This window comes from Malaclemys terrapin, chromosome 14 (genome assembly GCF_027887155.1).
Source record: "Malaclemys terrapin pileata isolate rMalTer1 chromosome 14, rMalTer1.hap1, whole genome shotgun sequence".
Lineage (NCBI taxonomy): Eukaryota > Metazoa > Chordata > Testudines > Emydidae > Malaclemys > Malaclemys terrapin.
In genome coordinates this window covers 35,616,390-35,643,523 of record NC_071518.1, presented here as the reverse complement: position 1 = coordinate 35,643,523, position 27,134 = coordinate 35,616,390, and the positions used below count along the sequence as shown (strand labels likewise).

Below are 27,134 nucleotides of genomic sequence, written 5' to 3'. Positions count from 1 at the left end.
CAGAGCTGGGAACAGAGCCGCGGCCAGGGGTTGAGGCTGGGAAGGGGGCGGGCGGGAGCGGAACTGCAGCCGGGCCATGGTGCGGGCTGGTAGCTTGACCTGCCAGGTGCAGAGCCGAGGCTGGGGCCAGGAGCCGGGGCTGCGGGTGGGGCCGGAGCAGAGCTGGGGGTGAGGCGGGACTGAGTGGCCCTTTGTGAGGGCTGGCCCAGGCCCCACCATGCCCATGCCCCCGAACATTCCTCTGTGCCCCCCAAGGGGAGCATGCCCCACAGTTTGGGGACCTCTGTTTTAATGGACTTTGGATCAGAGCCCAAGCTTGCAGGAGCATACGAAGAGGAAAAGAGGTGCCAGATGCATGTGAGGCAGGGAATGGACGCCACTTCACCCGGGAGGAAAAGTGGTGTGTGAAAATGCACATGTGAAGATGCACAGGCTGCTAGCAGGAGATGGTATGTGAGGGTCAACAAGAGCGAGGCTAGAGTAAAAGGATGGTAGGCTCATAGGAAACCATCACATCCCCACCCCTGACACCAGCAGTGCGAGCACCGTATGTTACTGCCCCAGGGAAGTTCAAGATGCCTGCAGCTGCTATAAAGAGAGGGTGGCTGGCTGTTTACCAGTTACCCACAAAGCATCTGAAGACAGATTGTAGTGTCCAAACCACTATGTAGCCCTGAGGGACGTTAGGTCATATAGACATTAAGCTGCTAGGACATTGGTGTGTGACCCTATGCCCTATGCAGTATCCATAGTACCAAGCATGTGCCAAGGAGATTACTGGCGCCAAACGCACTAATCACCCATGATGCTGACAGCTGGCTATTGGCCAGAGATACTGTGCACTGGGTGGGGAGAAGGAAACCTGACTGCACAAACCAACATGCCTAGAACCACGGGATGGAAAATGCATCAAGGACTCAGTGCGGGTGGCACTGCCGAAGCACAGGCCACAGGATGATTAAAAGTTACCCCATATATTCAAACATGAGTCCACCTGGGGATATCGACTCATGTGCCTCCCAGCAAAGGCAACGTTGTAAGGCACCCGCTTATCTATCTGTCTGGCATGTATACGGCACCCATAGCCCTCAGTACCATCACCCCACTGAACAATGAGTAATGAACCACAGCTCCTTGGTCCTGGCTAAGGCTGTGCATGTTACAGCTGCCAGCAGGGCCGGCTCTAGGATTTTTGCCGCCCTAAGCAAAATCAATTTTGGCCGCCCCCCGCCCCCTGTTTTTTTCTTACCCCACCCCCGGCCCCACCTCAACTCCGCCCCTTCCCCAAATCCCCAGCCCTGCCTCCTCCCCCCAGGCTCTCAAGCCTGGGAGGGAGGGTGAGCAGCGGCGCGCGAATCAGCTGTTTCACACGCCGCGGCCGCTCGGGATCTCCCCCTCCCTTCCAGGTTTGAGAGCCTGGGAGGGAGGGGGAGCAGCAGCACGTGAATCAGCTGTTTCACGCGCCGCAGCCACTCGGGATCTCCCCCTCCCTCCCAGGCTTGAGAGCCTGGGAGGGAGGGGGAGCAGCGGCGCGCGAATTGGTGCGCGAGCGGCGGCAGCAGTGGAGGTGAGCTAGGGCGGCAGGGGCACATTTTTAGGGGTGGCAGGGGCGGCATTCTGGCGCCGGCCATGCCGCCCCTAAAAATGTGCTGCCCCAAGCACCAGCTTGTTTTGCTGGTGCCTAGAGCCGGCCCTGGCTGCCAGCACGTCAAAGAATGACTCCCCGGGCAACCAGTCTGCTCCTGGCATAGCAACTGTCACAGTGGTCAAACCATTCCAACGATACTCCACGTGCCCCAGTGCCATGTACTCAGGCAGATGCATTCAGTAACACTGAAGGACATAAATCCACACCGTGTAGTGGTCAAAGCATAGGGGTTTATTACACACAGCGCTGGCGGAGTGTCACCTGGCTTATTAGGCTCAAAGACACTGTCAATTAATTGATTACAATAGAAGATATAGATTTTCCATGGGCGGGGGAAGGTGACGGGGTAGGCAGTTCCACACCCCGGGATAGGTTTTGCAGCAAGACAAGATAGCACAATAGTTAAAAGGTTACACAATGTCTCCGCCCATGGTCTTAAGTTAGCAAGTTAACATTTAATTAATACTCTGATAAAATGTTATTAGTATAAAATATATATGTTGGATTCTGATTTGGGGTCCATAGGAATGGAGCAAGTCCTTTGATTGTCCGACAGGTACATGTCTAGGGGATAAAGCAAAGAAACAGTGAAAGGATATGGTAATACAGATTGTCTTCTTTATGTCTTAAGGCAGAGCATTGGTCCCTTGGAAGGGAGGTGGAAGGATGCCATATTATTATGGTGACGTGCCAATTTTCATAAACTCAAGGTTGGATCTGTGGGTAGACTGTTTTCCCTTTAGGAGAAACACAATAGGAACAGGAATCCTTTGTTCAATTTGAAACATTGGGCGAAACATAATTATTCAGTTATTGCCTCAACATCTGGCATTTTTACTGACCAAGCATATCTTAGCAAAAGCAATGTTGTCTTGTTTATTCTGCTTTCTCTTAGCTGATCACTATTAGCTAGGCCTCTGGTCTCTTAACCAAACTCTGGACTTTGGGTCTGGAGAAGAGCTGGCACAATCCATATACCAGGTTGTTCTATAAAATGCACATGGATTTTAACCCTTCAAACACCGTTGCAGAAAGGTAACTGATTGGAAAAGTCAGCTCCACTCAGTGATTATGATGCCTAATTGTGACCCAAGTCCATAGCTACATCCCATGTATGAGAACGGCACCAGTTTTCACTGGTTCCAATAAGAGCTCAATGGCTAGGCATGGGAACAGTCGGTATGTGGGTCACTCACAAGCCCAACGTAATGAGAGTGTAGTCCTCGCCCCCGCCAGACACAAGGAAAACACACACATGCATCAAACCAGCAAACAGCTGGATCATAACAGTGCAAGGATGGAAACGTGTCTCATCTGAGTCAATGGACACAGCAACATACACCACTTGGCATATTGCGTAAATGTACACAAAGGTGCAAGTGCTCGGGAAACACATCACACTCCTCAGACCTACGTAACACTCAGGCACCAAGTGAGTGGTGTTCTGTCCTAGAAAAGAGACGGCGTTACAAGCACACGGAGCAGTTTCCCGTCACTCTCCTTTGACGGCACGGGACTGCGCTGCTGGAGATAGTGGTGGCAGAGGACAAGACACAAGGAGGAAAACACCTGAGGGTAACAAAAGACCCACTCAGAGCCAGCAGCTCTTTACTGAGTAATGGGGCCCAGTACCAAAAAGAGCATGAGACCAAAAGCGACAGCACTAGTCATCACTAGAAGACTTGCAAGCCATGTCCCAGGAAGGGAGGAATAAAGTTCATGGCAGCATTGCTGGCCATATACATGCGTCGCTAGGAGCGTTACCATTACAAAGAGATGGTCGAGGGGGCACATATCAAAGGCTGGTGTAATGAGGTGTACAAACCCACATTGGACCAGACCAGAAAGGGGTTAACAATCTGTCCCAGAAACAGAAAATTAAATCAGCCCTGCCCTGCAACACCTGCCAGAGACATCAAGCCTGGAGGGAGAGCTCTCTAGCTGTATTTAATAATGAGGGCAGAACAGAAAATAAAAGGCTTCCGAAAGCTGACAGCAAGGATTATAAACCTGCAAGAAGGGTCTTGAGACTCATAGCTACTTAGCTTCTCTGGGAAAGGCTCAGCTCAGGGACAGACTGACCAGTCAGTTAGTGAGTGGAAGAGAGTGTCCAGGTCTCCTTGAGGAAAGTGAAGGCAAGATATGAACTAGATGGTTTATATCCTCTGGCACTGACCCCAGCCCATACCCAAGTGGGGCATGAGCACCTTCTTGATTGCTTTGCTTGATTTTGGGTAAAGAGGGTTTTCCCCCTCCTACAACACGATCTACATGTGTGATCTTTTTGGCTCCAGCTGAAGCCAACATCTATCTAGTCAGAGGAAATGGAAAAATTGGTTAAAAGAGCAGGCTGATAGATCCTTGTGCAATGAAAATTTTGGTATGGTTGCCTCTTTGATCTGAGCAGGTATCCAAAATCTGGGGGCCTGCAGGTTGTTTCTGGTAGGAGGAGAAATTGATGATGGAGGCAGGTGTCTTTGGTGCAATCCTATTTTCTTACAAAAAATGTACAAAGTGCCATTTACCTGAATGCAGCACGAATCCAACAGTAGGAGATAGTTCCAAGCCTCTTTTAGCCAGCACTCTGCCCAAAAAAATACTCTCTTTAGGCTTTCTCAAGGTTGCACTTCCAGTTCTTGCTCAGGCTGCGATCACTCCTTCCTTGCTGCCTTCTTTCTCAGCTTCTCTGGTCTTTCTGCTGTCTTTCTCCCAGACAAACACAAACTAACAGCCTGTGAAAGCCCTCCACCCACATGCACCTTTGCTTTGGGTGGGGACATGTGCCCGTATGCAGTTTGGAGGTCCCTATTTTTTCAGCTACCTGGTTCCATAAAGGAGCTTAAAGGCTTCTTACAACAATATTAAATGAAGGCCAGTAGTTACACCCAATCCTTAACATACCATTCAGGGTCTCTGCCAAGCCCTGTGGTGTCCTATACTCTAAAAGGCAGAATGTGTGTGTGTGTGTTGTGATGTGCCACTCATATCATACTGATCTATTTGGAAAACCAAGGGCCAGACTCTGATCCCATACCAGTGTAGCCCCACTGATTTGAACGGAATTTTTCCTGACTTACATCAATATAAGTGAGATAAGGTCCAAGATCTATACGGGTATTTAGCTACGTCTACAGACTGAGCGCCTGATTCACCACTGAGTTATTCCAGTTTAACCACAGTGGTACTCACGGAAATCAATGGAGTTACTCCAATTTTATGCTGGATTAATGCAGTAGTGAATCAGATCTTGAATGTGCATGCATAGACCATGCTGCATTGGGGAACCATAAAGCAGAAGGCATTTCCTACGAGCAGCAACTGAGTAAGTATTGAAAGTAAGGAAATGTACCTAGTTTCTGTGACGCTGGCAGTCCAGGCGCCAGCTCGTGCCAAGGCCCATAGGCTTCAATTGAACACTGACGAATGTATAGCTGGAAACCAGTCTGGATCACCTGGGAGTTAGTATTGTTAAAACTGGTATTGGATTTATAAAAATGTGTTTAGACTTTATGAAATGTTTGTAGGATGCTGCATGTCTTAATCTTATAACATCTGTACCCTGTGTTATAAGGCAATATTTAAGTATTTGCTTTGTAACTAACAGTGTTTGCTCTAAAACTGTAAATGCCTACAGTCAGGAGAGAAGCATTACCAAGTGTGTAATGCTAGTTTACCATAAGAGGTGTCATCTCCTCTCCAAGAAAAGAAGGCCCATAGACGCCAGACAAGCCATTTTGGAACATCAGCGGACAAAAGACTTTGTTGATTGCTCCCAACACACCAATGAAGAGATGGGACAAACACATGTCCCATCACCTTGAACTCTGGGGGAAGGGAATAAAAATCCTTGTTAAGAAGAAATTATAGCTATGATGCTGAAACTCTGAGGGGTGAAGATTTCTAAGCATAAGCAAGAGTTCCCCAGTGCTTGGCCTGGGTTAGGCCTAAAGGCTTGCATATTACAGCAGCTTCTATTACCCTTTTGGAATGTAAGATTGTAACTCATTTGTTCGTGGATGTTTACCTGATTTAACCTTCTAAATAAGTCTCATTTCTTTTTCTTAGTTAATATCTCTTTAGTTAATTTATTATATGATTGGCCTACAAGCATTGCCTTTGGTAGAGGAGCTGAGGTGCAATTGGCCTAGGATAAGTGACTGGACCTTCTGGGAGTAACTTGAATGTTGTTGTGATTTTTGAGGTAAGGGACCATCTATCGCAAAGGCAAGCTTGCCTGAGTGGCAAGATAGACTGGAGTGCCCAAGGGGACTGTCTGTGATTCTATGGTTAGGCTGTTATAGCACATTTGATACGTGGTTAGTGAAATCTAAGTATAGAACTCACAACCAGTTTTGGGTTTGTGCCCTCCTACTTCACAGTCTGCCCTGAGGTTGGTCTTTATACTTGTGAGCCACTCTATACTGCTTGACAGTTGCTATAAAAGATCTTATGACCAATCTAGGGATTCAGGACTTTGTTTCTAATATCTATATTGAGGGGTGATCAGAGCCATGAACCCACAGAAAAGCTTCCTGTCTAAAAGTGTGACGCAGACTTGCATTCAGTTAGCCCGGATATTAAGTAGGCATCATTCCAGCAGATTGGCTGTGTGGCTCATCTAATCAGCACTGGGAAGGGCATTGAATCACCTAGCTCAGAAGCATTACTAGAGATCAGTACATTATAGTAAAGAGACAAGGTGGGGGGAGGTGAGATATTTTATTGAACTGTTGGTGAAAGAGACACACTTTGGAGCTTACACAGAGCTCTTCTTCAGGTCTGGGAAAAGTACTCTGTGTAAGCGCCAAAGCGTGTCTCTTTCACCAACAGACATTGGTCCAGTAAAAGAGATCACCTCCCCCACCTTCTCTCTCTAATACCCTGAGACCAAAGCAGCCACCCCCACACTGCAAACAAAACTAAAGTAAAGGCTGTTAATCACTGTACAGAATTTGACAGCAAGAACTGCTGATAAGGAAAAGGCAGTGACAACCCGGCACTGAACAATGGCAGCTACAGTACTGAGAATCAGAAATCCACATATAGTGTAAGCTACCTTTGAGTGCAAGTTCTTGTTCTATACACGGCACCCTTCCCCGTTTGTACACTGCCAGGAAATAATCCAGAGAGAACCAGGGATTTCCATGAACACCAGACTGACAAGGCAGTGCACAAGTCATGACCAACGTTTCTGCAATTATAGAAAGCTCCACAAGGATTAACACAAGTACTGTTCTCCCAACAAAGGTGGTAGCCTGCATTAGCTCTGTCCAAGCCATGTTGTGGGGGTAGACTACAACCCACACTCAGAATAACACGTGGCTGTATCCTACAGAAAAAGATCATTACCATGTGATTACCATTCAGATGTTGCAAGAGGCAGGAAAGTAGGCCACACCTGTAGGATACCAATGGAGAGGTACTCCATAAACAATTGCTTGTCTGCTTGATTACCCTAACCCTCCGCCACCGTCAGTCATGTACTAGGATGTGGGAAGAGGCCTGGTGAGGCACCAGTGGTCAGTTGTGCTGCACATACCCCATGAACAGGGGTATGAGACAGTAGGAAACATGACATACAATAATCACACCACAGCCCTTACCTGTAAGACGCAGTGATAAACAGGGGATATGAAAGAATATGGAACAATAGCTGGGGCCAGGCACAATGTCTCATGTGGCGCTTAGGGCAAAATCCTGTGCCATTAGAGTGTGATCAGAAATATCTATAGGAACCATTAAAATATTACGTTGTTATGAACCACTACAGACTATGGCATGGCCTGCATTCCCTGCACACTGGCTGTTGAGTGTGCTGCAATACAACCACAGCACAGCTCCAGGCCCAGGCAAGGGTTCATGAACAGACATATTGCACCAGTGATATATCAGCAAACAGTACTAACGAGCTAGGGGGAAGGATAATCGTGTGGCTAAAGCACTAGAGGTCCAATCCAGCATCCATTGCGGCCAATGGAAAGACTCTCATTGATTGTAAAGGGCATTGGATCAAGACCTAGGAGATCTGGCTTCTGTTCTTGATTCTGCTGTGAATTTGACTGGGACAAAGAACTGGCCACGTCCAGTTCCGTTTGTAGCCCTTACCTCAGGGCCTTGTTTAGTCACAAAAAGGGAATGTGGAACAATAACAAAAAGCCACAGTCCCATTCTTCACTGAGATTGTGAGGCTCTCTGGCCTTCTCTTGCTTAATGGGCTGGATCTTCTCCAGCCTCGGGGGTGGTCTTCAGTGCTTGCCTGTCCTCTCGCAGACTTCTGCTGCTGCCACAGAAGAATCCACTCCCAACCCTCTCCTGGTCCTAGGCTCCCTCAGAGAGGGGGGCCCTCCTTTGTATTCCCCAGCTAGGAATAATCAGACCCAAATCACTTGATGCTATTATCTAGCTGGTTCAGATGATTCTAAGCCCCTGCCTGTTGGGCCCCTTTCCAGAACACATCAGCTGCTCCCTGGCTTTTAAAGGGACAGACGACCCCATTATAGTGACCCTGGGCAAATCATAGCCACTCCGTGCCTCAGTTTCCCTACTTTGAATCAAGATTGATATACCTCCTGGGGTGCTGTGAGCACATCTATGTGAACAGTGGTGGAAATTATCTGAGAACTTTTTTGTAAATTCTGAAGCATATTGTGACAGGTTCCCCCCGGGTGCCACTTGGAACTGGGGTACCACTGAGCCCTCTGACAAACCAGCCTGGGCTCCCTCTCACACTGTGCTGCTGTGACAAGTTGCAAAGCCCTCCAAGCTTACACTTTCACCAGCATTCACACAGGTAGGGACACACCCAGCTGCAGTCACACGCAGGCTCCCTAACCACCAGCCTCCCAGCCTAGAACCCCAGAGCAGTACCGTCCTTCCCTGGTGAAATCTGGCCAGTTTAACACCCAGTCTGCCTCTCCCTCAATGTGAAGAGGACCATGTATACTTGTGGTAACCAAGCTGAGATTTTCCCCAGACACCTTAGTCAAATGCACACTGGTTTGGATTAAAACATAAAATAAGTTTAACTACTAAAAGATAGATTTTAAGTGATGATAAGTGATAGAAATAGATCAAAGTAGATTACTTAATAAATAAACAAAACTGCAAACTGAGCTTAACCCACTAGATAAGTAGGATATGAATTAGCAAACTCTCACCCTGAGTGATAAACAGGCTGGCAGATTCTTAAGGCACAAGCTGCCTTGGCTTTGCATCTTGGGTTTCCCAGGTTTTCATACCCAGGCTAGCAATCCCTTAGCCTGGGACCATCAGGTCCCCCCCTGTTCAGTCTTTATTCCTCAGGTATTTCCAGGTGTGTTGTTGTAGGGAGAATGAGGTACCAACATGATGTAATTTTCCTCCTTTTATATCTTCTCCCCCATGCTGGAAAGCTCTCTTGCTGTGACCTGGGTCAAACAGTTCCCATTGTGTAGTAATATCTTTGAGAGGTTTCTATTGTACACAGTTCTTGGGGTAATCCTTGTGCTTGTGTGCATTTCCTCAATAAGCCATTAACATTGTTTGGCCTTTTTACTGTTGTACCTGAAAGGCTGCTTGTGGGTGTTTTCAACCTTACAACATGTTTCAGTAACACATACATAGCCAAACTTCATAACTTCATATATGACGATAGCACATACAATCCAACGAGATATTAATGTCTAGCGGATCAAGACTTTTAGAATGATACCTCACAAGGTGTACTTTGTACAAAACATATCCTAATTACATGACAATGGTGAATACTAGGGTGCCAGGGTGTCACACATATATCCTGATGGATACATCCCATGTATGCCTACAAGTTTTATACAACTAATAAATCTATAGCATTTCTATGGCAATTATGAAAGCCCCAGGAAATTCTTTTTATTCTTGTAATTTTTCACTTTACCTTCCAGGAATTACATTTTATTTTGTTTTGTCCCCTCTGGGGGTGTGGCAGGGCTGGGGAGGGGATGAAACAAAAGAAAATGAAATTTCTGAAATTCCCGGTGAGGAGGGGAGGCCCTGGGGTGGGGGAGGGAGCTGGAGAGTGAGATCATCCCACAGCGCTGGGTGGGGCTCCCCACTCCAGGCGTTGTGACTTGGTGCATGGGGTTGCTGCGCTGCTCAAGTTTGGCCAAGCCACCGGTCCATCATGACGATGGAGGGGCAGCCAGGCCAAACCTGAGTGGTGCTGCGACCCTGTGTGTCAGGTCTTTTGTTTGTTTTTTATGTATTTATCATTTTCTTTCATGTTATTTCACATTTGTGAAAAACATGGGGCTCCAGCAATCATGACTGAAGTATCACCAAGAGCCTCTTTTCTGACTGCTGTGCAGATTAACTAGAATGAGTCTGTGAGTCATACCCTGGAAAGGCTCCACTGGAAAGGACGCTGCTAACTGCTGTGTCAGGGCTAACACATAAACGGCTGCATGTTGTGACTGTTTGCTCACACTTACATATGATAGCTGCATGCACTGAACAAGCATGTATGACACTGATGCCCGGATGTCTACAAGATACCTGGCATCTTGTGGAACGCTGAAATGCACTAAGAACCATGATTCACTGGGACATGCCCTTGCCCTGAGCCACCCTGATCACTGTTGGACATGTTACTGCACAGCCACTTGATGGGTTACAAGCCCTGCTGGCAACCTGTTTTCACATAACAGAGACATCATTGTTAAGAGGAGTTTCCTAGAGTACATGTTAAAGGACGCTATTATTTTGGATGTGATGCATACAAATATGTGATCATGCCACAAGCAACCCAAAGCCATCAGCTACGCAATGGTGACAACAGACACAGTCTGTGAACAGTATTGCATGAGGAAACTTATCAAGGGAAGGCTGGCAAACCACCACCAGCCACTCGTAGGTAGATCTGAGGGACACGTAGTCAGACAATGAACCATGTGCACTTACCTGCTGCAAAGCTATTCAGAAGAGCATGGCTGGAATACTGCCTTGTCAAACTAGGATTAAAATGTACCAGTCCAGATACAAAATCTACTCACTACAATTCTGATATTTTGCCTGCATGCCCAATAAATAAATAAATAACTTGTCCAAGGCAAAAATAGGCAAGCAGAATTTTCTAACCCTTCCATTCTGTATCTGTGGTGGACATGCATGGATAAAGATACAAGGTGATTGAATGATTGACTTACTGATTGCATACCCATCATCACAAAGTATCTGGGCAGAACAGCAAAAGAAATACAAATTAAACTGTCATCATAATGAATCCATGGTGATCTGCTCAATAATTCTGTGCAGCTCTGTACTGATGGTCTGTATATATCACACCAGTTCTGTTTGCCTGCACTGCGCATTCAGTCTGTATGGACAGGTTACTCTTGTAATCACTACTGAGATAGCATGCTGGACCTGATAGCACTATTACTTTCAAGTAGCCATAATCTCATCATGGGCAATATTCTCTGGGAGGCATTTTGTTACCTAGACAATAGTCACTCTTGACCATAGTTTGGTTATTGGAGGAGGCTGAACAGATGCCTAGATGCAGTGACTGGAACACATTACTGGTAGTATGGATTATAGCTGAGGCCTGGCCTGCAATGAATAATTAACACATGGAGGGAGGCGTGATTTTTTGGAAGACAGAACTAGGGACATAAATGAATCATCAGTTTGAAAACAGAATGTTTGTGCTAAATAAATAGGTCAGCAGGCTAAGAAGGCAGAATGTCTGAGCCAACTGAGATAAGTGGGAGAACATGTGCAGGGCACTATTTACTATGAACTAGATAACAAGGGACAAAATAAGTTAGGAATGTAGAGATGAGGTAAAGAGGAAGTTGAAACATGGACAGTGCCTGCTGTACAGGGATTGGTTCCTGCAAAGTAACCCAGCCAGTCCAAGATGCAACCTATAGGAAATGCAATGAGATGTGTAATGTATATAAAGGGAGACGCTGTGACGTACCCTGCATCCATCTCCCCTGCACTTGAGTCTGATCAACTCAGAGTAGCACTGCTGTATGCCAAATAAAGCTACCTAAGTGACAAAGGCTGGAGTCAAACTGAGTTCTTAGGAAGCCGAGTGGAAATAGGTCTCAGCTCCACCTTCTGTTAGCCATATTACTTCCTCCAGTCATATGCTCACATCCTTCTGTCAACGCACACTACAGACAATAGATAGGTCTGAAGTCCAACTCAGCATGTATGTTCTTGAGGATTGATAAAGACCCGCTCACATTTCATACCATTGAGGCACACACCATCATATCACCACTCTTATGTGACACCCTGTGGGACCCCTTCAGTATGTTAATGAAGTACTGTTTCATTGTCCATCAGCACCAACACCTTGCTGGATATATTCATTTGCATGCCCTATTTCATGAAAGACTCATCTTCATTAGAGGTATGACTCACGTCTGACCTCTAGAACCAAGATTGCATCTGAGTAGCGGGATCACATATTGACCGTGCAAACTTGTCTATAAGAGGAAATATTAATGGATGAATTCACAGGCTATGTGGATCCCACAGAAACACAGAATATTGCTTAGGGCCTGATCCAAAACTCATTGAAGCCAATGAGTCTTTCCATTGACCTCAGTGGGCTTTAGATTAGGCCTTTAGATATTAATATTTATTATTACGGATATAGAACCATGGGTTCACATGCTACAGTATAGTAGGACAAATATTTTGTGCCAGAGAAATAACAGTCTCTGCCTCAAAGAGCCTATTTTGAAGGCTACATGCCAGGGCACTCCAAAATAAACAGAACAATGTGAGAAACAGAATGACAAGGGAACGTGCATTTGGCATGTGACACAGAATATGTGACTTTGAAGAGGAGCTCTGTAAATGATACTTGGGAGGTGGTTTCAGTCATAGAGAGGGGCATGGAACGACGTGGCAAGACTGTCTGAAATGACAAGATGGCGATCGATACAGCAATGACTTAGTTATGGTTCTTGCAATGACAATTGCCAGGTGGACAACACCCAATGCACAACCATGTAATAAGTGATGCATGAGCACCAGTGATTGTGGGAGAGATGATAAAAGTCTCCATTGTGGACTAAGGCTTGTGGCCTTAGTGAGGTTCCATGGAGACAGATACTCCTGCTTGAACTACAGTGTCATTTACCGATGTCTAAGATAGACGAGACGTTAAGGGCCTGATCCAACTCCAACTGAAATCAGTTGCTTTATGGGAGCTGGACTGTGCCCTTATAGCCGATTTTTTCAGAAGTCCTATGCACTCACAGCCCCGGTTGATTTCAACCAGAGTTGTGGGTGCTCAGCCCTTCTGAAAAGCAGAGCCCAGTGCTACTGACATACTCTGGCACCCATCCAACAGTGAATAATGAAACTGCTATTGCTGTCATCATTAATCCTTATTGTGTCAGCTCTTCTGTAACATGCACAAGCTATCGATATAGGTGATCTCTGGACGTTAACACACACAGCCAATGCTTTTCGCATACACCTCTAGCTTGATATAATGCTGTCCTCGGGAGCCAAAAAATCTTACCGCGTTATAGGTGAAACCACATTATATCGAACTTGCTTTGATCCACCGGAGTGCGCAGCCCCGCCCCCCTCCTCCCGGAGCACTGCTTTATATCCGAATTCGTGTTATATCGGGTCGCGTTATATCGAGGTAGAGGTGTATTATTGTAAACAATAAACATTCATCCTGCCTACACAGATATCACCATAATCAACCTCCACACTCCCTTAGGTGTGGAATGCATCTCAGTGTGAGGACGCTCTATGAATCCTCTCGGGACATTCCTCTGGAGATACTTCCTACCATGTACATCATGTACAGATGACATAACTTCGATTCTAGCTGGAATGAGCTATGCCATATGTGCTTTTGACTGGTATGCTCCCCAGTGGGTTGGCTGTGGCCTGGTGGCTATCAGCCATAAAACTAAAGGCCAGAATGATGCAACCAGGCTAGCATGTGAGCAAGTAAAAGTGAAGGATGCACCTATTGTAGGACCATCTAATTGTCACACAAACCACCTTGGTGCATAGCATCCCAAAGCTATATTCTTACCAATACATGTTTTTTGCACTTTAGGTGATACTAACAAAACTTGAGCATATGGCCCATCAATTACTGGAGCACCGACACTAGGGCCCAGACCCTCAAAGGTAATTAAACCCTAACTTCCATTGAAATCTGTGGGAATTAGGCACCTAAATACCTCTGAAGATCTGGGCCTAAGGGCTTGTCTACATGCAGAAGTGGCACTGATATAGGAGTTACTGGTATAGTGCCACTGGAAAAACTATTTCCGCAGAGTTTGTTCACACCTGCCGTTTGGACCAGCACATGTCGCAAGGCTTGCATCCACGCAGCTGTACGCATGGTGCACTGTGTCCCCCACAATGCCTGCAGGCCCATTGCATCATGGTATTCTGGGATACCTGCTGTGCATTGTGGGAGTGTTGACTAGGGAGATTGGCTCAACTCATCCTTGCCCTACAGCTTGTCTAGTCATTTACAGCAGTGCAAAATGGGTGTAAAACACCATCAAGTCTGAACGGTAGCACGGTACATCCACTTTGGAGCGAATGACGAGATAAGATACAGGGCAACGATGAACTGGCCGATCTTGCTAGCAACACACACACACACACAAGTCTACACATGACAGATAGAAAGGAATTTGGGTACAGATGAACATGTCTTGATCACATTTATCATGTGCAAACAGAATAAAGTTCAGACCAGTGATATATATGCTGGTGGTTTAAAAGGGCCAATTTCACAAAGCTGAAAACAATTATGAGACAAATCAGGTTGGAGGAAGAATTTAATCAGAAAAAAAATGTGAATGATAAAGTGTTCTTAACAATTCCAAATTACTAGCTGCCCAAACCCCACAATCGAGAAAGAAGGCTGTATTGGTTTTAAAAAATGATTTGGTTTAGTTAGTTTGTTTGTTAGTTTAGTTAGTTTGTTAGTCTCTAAAGTGCAACAAGTACTCCTGTTCTTTTTGCGGATACAGACTAACACGGCTGCTACTCTGAAACTTGGTTTAGATGGGAAGAGTGGGCAGCTATAAAAAAATAAAATATAACAAGTGGAAAAAGGGGAAGTTGATAGTCATTGTAGCGGGGTGGACACCTGCTCCTGCCCTGAAGGGTAAAAGCAGCCCTGGAAAGGGCTTCAGCTCTAAAAGATGGGCTGATTGGGGAAGCAGCCGCAGCTGGGCCACGCCCCAATCAGGCCTTAGCTGGCCCTATATAAGAGGCTGGGAGCCAGGAGCTCAACAGTCTCTCTCTTGCTGTAGAGGGAGAAGGGCCTGGTTGCAGGGAGATAGAGACAGGGTACCTGAGTGGCGCAGGGCTGGGGAAAGGCAGAGGAGCTGGGAAGCTCCAGCCTGGAAAGCCCCAGGCTGCGGCCTAGCAGAAGGCCAAGGGGTACAGGGGGTTGCAGAGGGCAGCCCAGGGGTAGGCAATGGCAGCAGGTCCAAACCCAACCTTGCCTGTGATGAGTGGTGTATACTGCAGTCTGCCCCAGGGCGTGGGGCTAGATGGTGACTGGCAGTAGCCTTACACTGAGGTGGGGTTAGTGGGTGGGGGTTCCCCTGGGTGGGGAGACCCAGAATGTGGGGGTACTGCCAGGGGGGCAGCAACCCAGAGAAAGGGGCACTGGGGTCCTGGGAGGGACACGGGGGTCAGAGTGAGGTAAGGTGGATCACCAGCCTGCAGAGGGCGCTCCTGGCTGGAAAATGAGCTAATTCCCGAGGACGACCAGCAGGAGGTGCTGCAGGAGTGAGTCCAAACTCCTTACAGTCATGGAAATAAATCAGATGCTAGGAATTGTAGGAAATTGATAAGGGAAGCAAAGGAACAAAAGGAGAAATTTATGGCCAGCAGAGTTAAGAACAATAAGGAGGAGTTTTTTTAAGCATATTGGAACAAAAAGGATCCTAACAATTGTAGTGGTCCATTACTAGATGGAAATAGTAGAATTAACAATAATAATGCAAAAAAGGCAGAAGTGTTCAATAAATATTTCTGTTCTGTATTTGGGGAAAAAAACAGATGATGTAGTCATATCCTATAACACTCTTTCCACTCAACTACTATCTCTGGAAGATGTTAAACAGCAGCTACTAAAGTTAGACATTTTTTAAATCAGCAGGTCTGGATAACAACATGCATCCAAGTTTCAAAAGAACTGGCAGAGAAGCTCAACGGACCATTAATGTTAGTTTTCAGTAAGTCTTGGAACACCATGGCAGTTCCAAAGACTGGAAGAAAGCTCCTGTTGTGCCAATATTTGAAAAAGGTAAACAGGATGACCTAGGTAATGATAAGCCTGTAAACCTGATGTCAATCCTGGGCAAAACAATGGGAGCAGCTGATACGGGGCTTGATTAATAAAGAATGAAAGGACAGTAATATAATATATGCCAATCACATGGATTTATGAAAAATAGATCCTGTCAAATTAAGCTGATATCTTTTTCTGGAGAGGGTACAAGCTGGTTGATAAAGTTAACAGTGTTGAGGTGTTATACTTAGACTTTGTAAGGCTTTTGATTTGGTACCACATGATATTTTGGTTAAAAAACTAGAAAAATATAAAATGAACATGGCACACATTAAATGGATTAAAAACTGTCTAACTGATAGGTCTCAGAATATAACGGTGAATGGGGGAATCATCACTGAATGGGTGTGTTTCTAAGGGGGTTCTATAGGGATTCATTCTTGGCCCTGTGCTATTTAACATTTTTATTAATGACCTGGAAGAAAACAAAATCATCACTGATCAAGTTTGCAGAAAACACAAAAATTGGGTGAGTGGTAAATAAAGAAGAGAATAGGTCAGTGCTACAGAACAATCTGGATTGTTTAGTAAGGTGGGCACAAGCAAACTATATGCGATTTAATATGGCTAACTGTATGCATGCAGGAACAAAGAATGAAGACCATACTTACATGACAGGGGATTCTATTCTGGGAAGCAGTAGCTCTGAAAAAGATTTGGGGGTCATGGTGGATAATCAGCTGAACATGCGCTCCCAGTGCGACGCTGTGCCCAAAGGGCTGATGCGATCGGTGGATGCATAAACAGGGGAATCTCAAGCAGGAGGAAAGTGGTTATTTCACCTCTGTATTTGGCACTGGTGTGACTGCTGCTGTAATACCGTCCAGTTCAAAAAGGATGTTGATAAATTGGAGAAGGTTCAGAGAAGAGCCATGAGAATGATTACAGGATTAAAAACATGCTTACAGTGATAGACTCAGGGAGCTCAATCTATTTAGTTTAACAAAGAGAAGGTTAAGGGGTGACTTGATTACAGTCTAGAAGTACCGACTTGGGGGAACAAACATTTGATAAAGGGCTCTTCAGTCTAGCAGAGAAAGGTGTAACACAATCCAATGGCTGGACATTGAAACTAGCCAATTCAGAATGGAAATAAGATGTAAATTTTTAACGGTGAGATTAATTAACCATTGGAACAATTTACCAAGGTCACGGGGGATCCTCTACCACTGGCAATTTTAAAACCAAGATTGGATATTTTTCTAAAAGATCTGCCCTAAGAATTATTTTGGAGAAGTTCCGGGGCCTGTGTTACACAGGAGGTCGGATGAGATTATCACAATGGTCCCTTCTGGCCTTGGAATCTACGAATCTATGACCCCCTTAGGCATGATTCATAGCAGAGGTTGGAGCTGTAAAGAGAGGATCTATTATTAAGGCTTCTTGATTTTTACAATGTAATTTAAATAATGTGAACACTGAAGAATTATTCTTGAAACTAGATGGGCAGGTAATACCTAAAATGCAATGTTTCAAGCATCAGGAAAATGGCGACGTGGAGAATGAAATTAGAGCGAAGATAATAAATGCCTGGCTCAAATGGAGAGAGAGAAGTGGTGTAGTATGTAACAGTAAGATATCACTAAGATTAAAAGGGAAAGTCTATAAAATGGTGGTCTGTCCAATTTTAATATGGCACTGAGCATTGGGCAGCAAAGAAGAAGAAAAAAAAAGTGAATGTTGAGATGGACGAATGGTATAAGCAAGAAAGATCACATGAGGAATGTGTATGTTAGAGACATGCTCACAGTAACACCCATACATGAAAAAATGAGGGAGTGCAGGCTCAGATGGTTTGGTTATGGTCTGGCACATTCCTCACAATGATGTGTGTAAGAGTCCAACAAATGAAGACTGAAGGAAAAAGACAGAGGCTGACTTAAGAAGAAGTGGTGGGATGTCATAAGGGAAGACATGTTAGCATGTGGCATTATAGAGGATGTGACGTTGAACAGAGCACTTTGGAGGAAGAGGACTTGTAGAGCAGACCCCTCTGATGGGATTGACTCAAGGAAGAAGGTACTAGTGAATATTCGCTAGCAAATTAGGAAGTATTATTATTAAAACTAAACTACACTTACTCAATGCATGAGCAAGCCACACAAGTGGTTGTTTCACTCCCCCACTAAGTCTCAAAACCCAGTAATTCACAATGGGTCTCCCAGTCCTTAGTGCAAATTAGCAATATTTTACTGTACGAAGGATATAATCAATGATTTGTTCATAAATAACAGTTCAGGGTGCAACATAATACAACATACTATTTTGATTTTATTTGGGTTACTAAGTACTTGCAGTGTGAACCAACAGGTTGCACGCAGGCTTGTGAATCACGTAAGTCCCGGGTTCTAGTCCCAGCTCTATCACTGACATGTTCTACAACCCTGGGCAAGTCACTTTACCTTTCCTGCAGTTCAGTTTGCAAACCGAAGATCAGGGTGCTTATCCCCCTACAAAAGTACTTAGAGAGCAATAGTAATTATTATTCTCTTTTAGGAGGAGAAAGCAAATTCACACTCGGTGTCAGTGGAGTTAGTTATGTCAGGGATGAACTGATTACTTGATCTAGAGGGAAAACATTGAACTTTTTTTCTCTAGGCCTCAGAGACTTGCCTCATCTCTTGTGATGCTACAAAAGGGGGTCAATACCTTTTCTGCAGTAATGGCATTTTGTGTGTGCGCCTAGGGTGTGTATAGTGAAACAACTAAACAACTGAGATGGGCCTCGCTAAAGCTATACTGTCATTAGCACTTTCTGGGTTGGGTGGTGTGGGTTTGGACATGTCTCGCTGATTAAAGTATTTATTTTTCCTTTGATGTGTGCATGTAACTCTCATGTTAATGGGAGTTACATCAGTGCCGGATGAGGGGAGAATTTAATTCCTCCCCCATATGGAAAGGAGGTGGAGTGAGGCTGGAAAAGCAGCTAGTAGACAAAACGTAGACCTGGAATTTACCTTGTATTACATCTTTATGAACTTCCATCCCCACCAGCTGCCATTTCAGTCTCCAGTCACTGGCTTGGCATCAGTTGAGGGTGGATTGATGCTAGGTCAGCCACAAAATATTTCCAGGTGGCCGAAGAAACTAGTGTTGGGGAAGGGACTACCAAAAAGAAAAGGTTTGTTCCTGACTGTCTCTCCTTTCACTCCCTATTCCTTTGCTGCTTGACTTCCCTTACTCTTAAATCATCTATCCAGCTTAGTCCTTGAATTCCCCTTCCACATCGGGTTGCTTGAATCTCTCTTCTACCTCCCACTGCCGAGAGCCCTCTTCTGGTGCTTGAATCTCCTTCCCTAGATTCTCTGAGAAATCCTGTTCGCTTGAATCCCCAATCCCACCCACTGCCCAGCTTCTCCACTGACAGGAACATAGGGGGAAGAGGGACTTCCCCTCCTTTCTACTCTGAGGATCTATCGCCATTGGTGGGAAGTCTCAACTGCATTCGCCCCATGTGTCTCTCTGAGTGTGGGAGCCAGGGCTGGCAGTGTCCTGATGTGATTCCTCATGTGCTATCTATCTAGGTTTTGTATACTGGTACTCATAACAGTAGAGTCTGAGCACCTCATTACTTCTGGCATCACGCTGGGGACAGGCGCAGTAGAGAATGGGCAGGCTGGTAGGGTCTTGTGGCAGCAGGTGCTTTCTGACTGGCAGGCTAGTGGTGACTTACGGACTGCCCTTCCACCACTGCATGACACTCCAGTCTGATTGGGGGTTTAGCCTCAGCCACCGTATGCTTATAAAACTGACATTCTCCTTATGTAGGATTTTTACTTTCCGCTCTTCCCTTCTGTTCTTCTCTTTCCCCTCCTCTCTTGCAGACTCCCATGTTCAGACTTCAAAACTCATCCATTAAAGTTGTCACCTGACTGAAAGGTGACCTGAAGCTTCCCAGTATCGTTACACTGGATGCATTTATTTATTTTTCCTATTTATTAATTTTCATAATATATGCAGCCTGTAAAAAGCCCAAACAATTCAATAAAACTTTACAATGTTGAGAAGATGCTTGTTTGAGCTTGTAAAACACCAACGTAAAAAAGACTCCAAATTTGCATGCAATATACTTTGTGCTGTCTTCATTACTCTGCACTTTCAATGTAATAAAAAAAAGTGCATACAATATACTCCATGATGTCTTCATTACTCTGCAATTGTAAAATGACCAAAGCTCTTACAAACTATGACCCTGATCATGTGTCCATGGAAGTTGATGGAGATTTTGCCACTGCCTTCAATGAGAGCAGGATCAGAGCCCTAAATATACAAATCAGTGGGAACCCTTCATTCCTTCACTCTAGCTTAAGTTGTTGAACAGAACAAGGGAAACTAACTAGTTACTAGACAGTCTCAGGCAAGAACATATTACAAAGAACACTGAGGTGCATAGTTAGTGTCTTTCACTTTCCCACACTCCTCTCAACCCAGGTGGTTATTCCTGAGAAGATCTCTCCTTTGAGGCCAGTGATTATTAGTTTTACATTTATTTAGCCATCGGTCACCAAGATATGTGGGCACGTTACAAGGCTTAAGATCTCAACAGAGACCAAATGTCAAGATCCCTTGCTCCTTGCCAGTCAAAAAGGAAAGCATGGGTTTTTATGGTCGGGAGTTTTTCAACAACTTTTTTTTTTGGGGGGGGGCTGAAAAATGCCTATTCATTGAAACTGAAATTGTTCACGAAACGGGGACGGTTTCAACGCATCTCCTGAGTTGAAAAATTTTTGAGAAAAAAGTTTAGAAAACATCAAATTAGCCCTTATTTGGTGTCTTTGCCCAGGAACAATAATTACTGGTCAGGCAGAGTTCTCATACCTGTTCTATTGGTAAGCTTATCAGAATTGGATTTTTATGGTCTTATAATTTTGTTGGATAATGTTGAGGTTTATTTTTAAGCATTTTCACAGTTGTGGGAAAGTATGAGGTGGTCATACAATAATTACTTAATGAGAGTAGACGTTGAGATTCAAAAAGATAAAGCTTTATAACCGTTAAAACACAAATTGTCAATATCACATGTCAAGCTACACAAAGTAAATATCCTTAAATCAAACTGTAATAAGCTCATAAGCAGCATTTTTCTTACTCTGCCTATCTATAAATGTCAATTATCATCCATGGAAATATTTTTTCATTGGTTTGTGAGTACGGTGAAATCAACATTTACTGATAAAAATCTAATCCCCAGATTAATACAAGGCAACTCACTTATTAGAAGACACTAAACAGCCATTAGATGGTAACAACTTCCATAACGTAGCTCTGATATCCAGGGTCTGAATGGAAACAGTGACCTAGAGGTGAAAGACTTAATAACCTATTACCACTCACCTGATCCTGCAAGGCCCTTTTTAAGATTACTATATTAAATCTTTGCTAAAGTGATATAGGACCATCAGCCATTAGCCATTCCCAATGAAGTCCCTTGCAATAACCACATAGTTGGGTCCCTTGTGACTCTAATGACAACGCGTAGCTGGTCAGTGCGTTTTTCAACAAGTACGAAAGTTGAAACATGTTTCAATAAAGAGGAGAAGATAGCCATATCAATATAAGGAGACAATTTGTGTATAAGAAATCTTGGAATTCTAGCTTTCATGCAAGAATTTTTTGAGATAGATAGGAACGTGCTGGATTGGTTCCTGCAACAGATGTGGCTTTAGAGATGTTTTCACTAAAATCTGGGACATTGTGTGTGACAGATAGGGCAATTTCCCACAGTATCCTTGGGAGACCTTACTGAATTAAGTTTAAGTATCTTTGGAGTCCATTGTATTAAACGCAAAGGTTATGCACTATTATGGGTCTGAATGATCAAAGGACTATACTGAACAATGTGGCAGTCAAGAATGGTCTTTTATGACAATACGTATGTAGTGACTTTCCTGGGAAATATCTAGAGGGAGGTGAATGCAAATTTCCCACCTCTGCTTATGCAAAAAACTCGGCCTTTTGAAACTATGCCTGGAGGAGCAGGTGATTGTCTATTATTTCCTGTTCCAGAAAGCTGGAGATCAAAGGCCAAAGCTGTATTAAAGAAACATGTCAAGCTGCCCAGTCAGTGTGCCTGTTTTCACCTGAGGCTGTTATGACTCTGTAACCACAGAAGAACCTCTTGCTGAGGTTGGAAGGACTGACTCCTACTAGAGCCCTTGTTGGAGAGGTAGGCAGAGGTGTGTGTGTGTGTGTGTGTGTGTGTGTGTGTGTGTGTGTGTGTGTGTGTGTGTGTGTGAGAGAGAGAGAGAGAGAGAGAGAGAGAGAGAGAGATGTGGTAAGTTTATTAGTATGCCTGTAGGTTCTTTTATTGTTTTATGATGTTTTCTCTGTAATGCTTTCACATTAAGAATAAATGTGCTTGCTTATAAAGGGCGGTGTGATAACTTATAACTGCTGGCAATCACCACTGTTCATAGTCTTTGGAGAGAAAGAAAAGCTCAGACACTGGCCTCTTTAGGCAGTCTGGCTTGCTGGGGATATCACAGTGTAGCCGGGGAACTGTGAAGCCTGGAAAAACCCAGATCAGGAGGGAGAGAGACACAACGGGGCTCTGCCCAAGAGAGGTGACGGGTGAGGATGGGTGACAGCCTGTGCCCTCATGGCATTATGGATGGAGAGTATAGATGCAGTTGCCCTGAACTGTGACACTGTGTAGGCTTGAAACAGAGGAGGGGAGTGAGAGCATAGATATAGGGTCCAATCCTACAACCTCCTTTGATGAACTGGTATCCCTGAGCATGTAAGGTGCTGAGCTCCTCCTGTGAAATGCTGAACCCTCACCTCTGATTGAAACACCAACCCAACTGGCACCTTTATTGGCAGTCTCAGCCCTGGTAACCTCTGGAGATTGTCCCTCCAGATCAGGGTTGAAGCAATGGCCAAGCTTTCTTGGAAAGCTCTCGCTATTGTTACTGATATTGCAAGTGCTGGCATGTGCTATACATACTGTGATATACGCCCAAGTAGTTTAATTAGTCATGGTCCTTTATTTGCCTGCCAGTTTGTTAATTAATACATTTGCTAATATCTACATGTGCTCACAGAGTTTTTGATAAGCTAATTTTAGAAATCAAAAGAAATAAAATATAGGTGACAAGATCATCCACTTATTTCAATCACAAGAACAGGAACACACTAGTGTAAAATAGCAAAGCAGCACTATATGGGAAAGAACACTCCCACCACAGAGTGATAACATGAGATAATTCCAATTCCACTTTGAAATCTTCTGACACAGGTTACAGCATTACAAGTTGCTATATCCTTTGGAAATCATCACCACAGTACCCCAAGTGCATTGGAAGCCCAGGTTGTCCACTCTTAAGATTTGGTCCTGGGTGGTACACTTGTCACTGTTGTAAAGTCTACAATAGAGGTAGTACAAGCACCATGAACCGTGGTGTGAATTCATGAAGGACACTGAGCCGTTTAAAAATCTCATTACATTGGTTCAGTTGCTTCCGAGGTATAGGCTTGCACTATATTAGCAATGACTTTGCTTTTGCTGTGGGATATTCTGTTACAAAGCTACAGTGAACCCCTTTTCTCTAAGCTGATGCCTAAAGGCTTCTCTAGGGATTTAAAAGGAAGTAAAAGTAGGGGAGAAAGGTCCCTAGATAGACGCTGTGATTTAGAACAGTTCAATAGCTGATAACATTTCATATGAAAACCTTTTTAAAAAATGAAATCAATGCCTAATAGATTAGAAGACTGAGCTCTGGAATTGAATTAACAAATTTATTTTTTTTAAATGGGACAAAAATCAGTTGCTTTGAGAGACACTTAAAAAAACCCTTTTATTCAAAGATGTCTTGTATGAGAAACACATGTAGAATCTTTACCCTCACCTTTTTCCTATGTAGCATGTCCCTCTAACATTTTGTTTGTAGATCTATGAAAAGATTTTAAAATTATTTTATTTTCAGCAAACAATGGATGGTATGTATTTTGTAGGCTGTTCTCTCTTAATGCAATTAATTACCGGATCACATGGCTGTGACCGTCTCCCTCTTCTGGCTTACCTACAAGGCAGATAAAAGCCTGCTACAACTGCTAGCCGGTATAGATTCTCTCTTAGTTCCATTGTTTCTCATGTGTGAGGGGAGCTGTGTCTTTGCGGCCCACGTTCCCAATTTTCCCCCCAGATGCTGCATGAGTGCTAGCTAACTAAAGATGCTGATATCTGTATGGAGGCAGCCAATGGATTTGAATGCACCTACTTATATACCAAAACCTGCTTGAATGCAATAAATAATAATGCAATAATGCAAAACCATTTTAGGTTCCAGAGTGGTATTTCAACTACTCACACCTGAGAAAACGTCAGGATGGTGTCATATTTATAAATAACTAGCTGACATTTATTTTCATGGGAAAAAATAAAGAATAAAAAACTAAGACCCCAGTCTTACAACTGGATCTGAGTGGGAATAGGGGTCTGCCTGCCCAGATCCAGATGCAAGCTTAGAGCCTAGCAGAACTGTGATTGATACTGCACTTAAGATAGCCACGTGCATTTAGCTGACTGCTCTTATATGTATACAGGATCACACTTTTTAAACCCAGGGAAATAAATTCAAAAATGACAGAAAAGAAAAATTACGGTTTGGATTTTAAAAGCCACAAAGCCTGGAAATTCTAAATTACAACTCTATGAGCAACCATAATTCATCCAGATTATATACATTAACGTCTAAAAGTTAACATCCTAGAACAGTGACACAAAATAATATATATGTTAGGCCATATTTTATATAATGAGAGAGAGAGCGAGAACACACTATAACCTTGAATTTCTATGTGTTTAAAATAGTACCTATCTGTAATATTACATTAGCATAGCTTTTTCCTTTTAATAGCTCCACTTGATTGGCTTCACACCACCCTGAAAGAACATACTCCAAATTTCCAGGGCTTGGACTAATGATTTTGTTGTTACATTCCCTGAAAGGACAGTAGTAGTTTCTGGACTTTTGAAACAACCTGTTGATGATTAGAGTTTATGCTGACATTATGCCCATAGACTGTTATGCAAACCCTTACTCACACGAGGCATCTCACTGGCTACAACAGTTTGCAAGACTGGACTTGAAAGTTGTACTTATCCACAACAGTTACAAAAAAGGAAAACTTCTCTTTAATATGCTACATACAGCACATGCCTCATTATTAGACAACATAGTGACACATTTAGATAGTTTCCAGAAGACTTCATAAAAACTATTCAAAAAGCAAAAGCTTGTTTCCACATTTAGAGTCGCATGATTTCACCTAAACTTGAACCAAAGCCAGGCCTGCAATGTGCAACCCAGTTTGTATTGTTTGTTTTGTTGTTTTTCACATGAATGCTCCCTTTGAGATCTTATCATTCAAATTCAGAACAGTACAGCTACTGTTGACCAGTGTCCTACAAACACAAAATTACAGGGTTTTATAATTCAGTCCATAAAATTAGCAACCAGGGGGTTATATGCTACCTATTTCTAGATGCGAATCAAGAAGTACTAACTGGCTTTTCTAAAAGCAACTTAACTTTTTCATGCAAGTGATTTGAAAGTCTTTTTAGAGAAAGGAAGAAAAATTGAGTAGGAACAAAGACTTTTCCCAGTGGACCAGACCACTAGTTTATCGAGCTCGGTACAGTGCTTCTTGCAGAAGCCAACAGATGATACTTGTGACAAAGATGAAAACCTTCCATAATGCACCTCGTCAGTTGTACAATGCAGATGGAGGAAATTTTCCTTCTTGATCTCTGCAGACAACTGACTCGTACCCTAAAGCCTGAGAGTTGAATACCCTTATAATTATGTCAGCTACAAAAGTTATTCATGGTAATTATATTGTTCTGTTCTTTTTAAAACCTAACCATGTTATTGTTCAAAGCATTTCAGATCACTTCTAACATCCTTATAAAGACTGCTCTTCATAGCCCAACCTTACTGGATGGCCTGATTTTTCCTGCCAGCCAACCCCATAACCTGGCTTTGCTTAACAGACCTTTGCCTCCTAGCTCTGCTTCAGAAATATTCCTTGATATTTTGCTGCAGAGAGTAGATTGGACTCCAGCTCTTCTGCCTGTGCATTTTAATTAAGCTTCTTGATAAATCAGTTATTTTTTCTACCCCAATTTGTCTCTGGACCCTCAAACATTTTTTACTTCAAATCCAGTACACAATGTGAATACCTGCACCAACATAATACTCACCCTTATGTGTTCAGGTGCCTTGTTTCAATCCTGTCCCAAGAACACATGCTCATGTTCTGTATTGACTGTTGGTAGGCGAACAACAACTGTCAGTAAAAAATGGCAACATCATGTTGAAACGTTCTCAAATATGGCTCTGAAAGGTGGGTTAGCTAAGGAATAGATGGTTTGATGGCTAAAGCACAGAACTGGGCATTGTTAAAGCTTGTACTATTCCCAGCTGTACCACCAAGTTGCTGTGTGACCTTGGGAAAATCATTTAGGCCCCATTTCAGCAAAGCAGCAAAGCACATGCTTTAAGAAATGTTTAGGGATGGGATTACTCACATATTTAAAGTTAAGCACTTGCTTCAGTGCTTCACTGAATCTGGACCAAATAGCTGTGTGTGGTAGTTTTTCTGTCTGTAAAATATGGATAATACTTTCCTAGCACATAGGGACATTGTGAGACTTAAGTCAATGAGGGTGAAATTTACCCTGGTACAGATGGTTGGAGTAAGGCCCTCCACTCCACCGAAAACCTGCATAGAGACATCTGGCTGATGAGCAGGGATCCTAGGTTTCTGTGATTAAAAAACCCAAAATTCTCCAATAAAAAAACATAAAAATCCACGATTATAATGAAATGGGCCGTGGGGGCTCGAGTGGTCAGCCCCGGACGACTGGGGCTTGGGCTGTCAGCCCAGGCGGCAGTAGTAAAAACTAAAGATTCTCTGTAAAAATGCAAATTCTGTGTTTTTTCCTGGCAAATGCATTTATAGGATCCCTGCTGACAAGTGCTCCTGCTGTGGCAAGAGTCCCTATATCGGCTTTATATATGAAAGGTCACTTTGTGGATGGACTCAGGGAGGGCCACTGATTCATGTTAATACTACCTTAACCTGGGCAACTGTTTGTGGAGGGAGGGGCTGTGTTTGCTACTGCAGTCCAATAGGCTTGAGGGAACAGCA

At 43.9% G+C, this 27,134-nt stretch overlaps 1 long non-coding RNA gene across 2 annotated transcripts; it reads right to left on the bottom strand.

The window, feature by feature from the left end:
• Window positions 1-1,858: 1,858 nt before the first annotated feature.
• LOC128849027 (uncharacterized) lies at window positions 1,859-27,024 on the bottom strand. 2 transcript variants are annotated; one of them, XR_008447150.1, is made up of 3 exons: window positions 26,661-27,024; window positions 26,185-26,270; window positions 1,859-2,212 (listed from the first exon to the last, which is right to left on the bottom strand). It is a non-coding gene; the product is annotated as an uncharacterized LOC128849027 (long non-coding RNA). The 2 variants fall into 2 exon arrangements; XR_008447151.1 differs by lacking the exon at window positions 1,859-2,212 and adding an exon at window positions 25,160-25,386.
• Between the last annotated feature and the right edge of the window lie 110 nt (window positions 27,025-27,134).